Source organism: Bison bison, unplaced genomic scaffold (assembly GCF_000754665.1).
Source record: "Bison bison bison isolate TAMUID 2011002044 unplaced genomic scaffold, Bison_UMD1.0 scf7180017864379, whole genome shotgun sequence".
In the NCBI taxonomy this organism is placed as follows: Eukaryota; Metazoa; Chordata; class Mammalia; order Artiodactyla; family Bovidae; genus Bison; species Bison bison.
Genome location: NW_011494951.1, coordinates 11,671,370 through 11,673,904, shown reverse-complemented (window position 1 = coordinate 11,673,904; position 2,535 = coordinate 11,671,370). Strand labels below are relative to the sequence as shown.

Below are 2,535 nucleotides of genomic sequence, written 5' to 3'. Positions count from 1 at the left end.
TGAACTATTTCAATTATTCCTTCTGGGAGGCAGGGCTGATATTAAATTTGAATAAATTAAATTCATGTAAGAGGGGATCCCGTTATACATAAATTCACTTATTAGCCTCCACTTTAAAATCATTATTTGGCCCTATCTCTCTTTCTTTGCTCAGACCAGCAGCAATGACACAAATGCAAGAAGAGTCCCTTGACTTGAAGAGAAGACGGATTCACCAATGTGACTTTGCAGGATGCAGCAAAGTGTACACCAAAAGCTCTCACCTGAAAGCCCACCGCAGAATCCATACAGGTCTGCCCACCTCCACCTTAACTACCCCCTGCCACACGCACACCAAATCTCTGAGAGAAAGGAAGAGAAGAAAGTCCTGAAACAAAGTTTGATCTATTTATACTTATGGGCACAGGTTCCATTCATGGCTTTTACCCCTATGTCTTGTTTCTACTCTACAGTAGCTGTCATGAAACCAGCCTAAGAAAACATAAACCTGGTGTCTTCTGAATAGTTAAGGTCCCCATTGAGCCCCTGTAGGTCTTTCTAATTGGGAAGTCTTAACATTTATGCAGAGATAAAGGCAGATAAGATTCCCTCCCTTGTGACCATCCCCACAAGTTTTACTGAGTATTGAAAAGCACAGTGAAATTAAAGCAGGCTTTTTGAGCTCAGCACCATCCACTAACCTACAACATACCTTTGTTCTCATTGGAACACAGATGCCCGTAAGCAAGAATAAGTAAAGCAGACCTTGGGGGCTGAGAGTTAAGGCTAAGGGAGTGAGCAAATGGTCCCATTTGAAGAACTATCACTCAACTCTAAATAAGTATTACCAAATCTCCCAAATTAAAAATTTAAGATTTTTTTATGTGTAACATCCTAGATTTCAATTTTGTCTTCTAATTAAATGAATTGTATAATACCATAGATTCAAAGAAACCTGCCTGTGGGCCAGAAGTAGCTTTTCAGTCATCAGTTTGTATCCTCTTCTTGAAGACTCTTCATCCCTAATCATCTCCAACTCAGAAGTGAGACTTGGACACTCTGGACAAGGAAGGGACCCTCTTTTCTTGTAAACATATGCTGTATTACAGTTTATATAGGAGAGCCTAGCCTTAGTTAATGTGCCCTAAGGCTGTTAATCGGAGAAGGCAATGGCACCCCACTCCAGTACTCTTGCATGGAAAATCCCATGGACGGAGGAGCCTGGTAGACTGAAGTCCATGGGGTCGCTATGAGTCGGACACGACTGTATAACTTTCAAGTAGACAACCTGAGCGACTGCACTTTCACTTTTCACTTTCATGCATTGGAGAAGGAAATGGAAAGCCACTCCAGTGTTCTTGCCTGGAAAATCCCAGGGACGGGGGAGCCTGGTGGGCTGCCATCTCTGGGGTCGCACAGAGTCGGACACGACTGAAGCAACTTAGCAGCAAGGCTGTTAATAGGTGACTAATTTTTAGACTGCATTGTCCCAATATTTCTATAACACTCTTATTTGTTGATGTTTTATTTGCTTCTCCTTTACCTCGGATGAAGGCTGATTCTATTGAATATGTATATTGTTTAAGTATTTGAATTTTCAACATGCAAAAGTAGATGTTAATAGTTTACTGGACTCAGAACATCAACAATTGTTTTAGTATATGGCCAAATTTGTTTTTTTCACCCCTACCTACTTCCCACTGTAAAGTTCCAGACATCATATTATCTGCATCATAAATACTTTAGAATATATCTTTAAAAGGCAAAGATGTTTAAAAGTGAGCATGACATTACTATCACACAGAAAATTTCCTTAATATCAAATTTCCACAATTGTCTAATAAGTATATTTTTTAAGTTTGTTCCAATTTGGATCTAAACAAGGCTCATATGTTGACTAGCATAATCAATATGAGGAGCTAGCTATGCTTAAATAAAGAGTGTTCTTGGTTAGAAAACAAAAGCTCTGAGATAGAAATAAGCTTGCCTTGTTCTAATAACTGACAGATATCCAGCTTAGCTAGGCATATTGAGTGTAGTAGTTAGTGGTGGAAGCATTGAGGTACAAGAGTAGAAAGGGAAAAACCACTTAAGGAAGGCTACTGTAGTGATGCAGGCAAAATGAGAGCCTGACTAGAATGTTAGGACTAAATATGGAGAGAAGGAAGTACGTTGATGAGTGAGGGGACACTAATGACTCTCAGATTTCTTTTTTGGATTACTGGATAGATGGAGGTACCATTTACATGAATAGAAAGTTTGCCAAAATAATACATTTAGTAAGTAAGAAAAGCCCTCTGGAACCCAACCTTGGTAGGCAACCTGGGTATAATTTTTTTTTTTTTTTCTGTTGCTGATATTGCACAAGTTCTTTGGAAGAGGCAGCTGAAGAAATGTCTGATTTATTGCCCTCCAAAGACTGGACTTCATTGCAAGGAGTTCCAGATATCTACCTGTCTCTGGTAGATATTCTCAGCAGAGAGCCATAAGGCTCTTATTTATCTGGATCTCTAGTATTCAGTGCAGCCCTTCGTCTCCTCCAAGCTTACAGTCATA

At 39.6% G+C, this 2,535-nt stretch overlaps 1 protein-coding gene across 1 annotated transcript in view; it reads left to right on the top strand.

Annotated features, from left to right (window-relative positions):
* KLF8 (Kruppel-like factor 8) overlaps positions 1–2,535 on the top strand; it is a 32,317-nt gene that overhangs the window by 28,913 nt on the left and 869 nt on the right. The gene's annotated exons all lie outside the window — the stretch shown is intronic.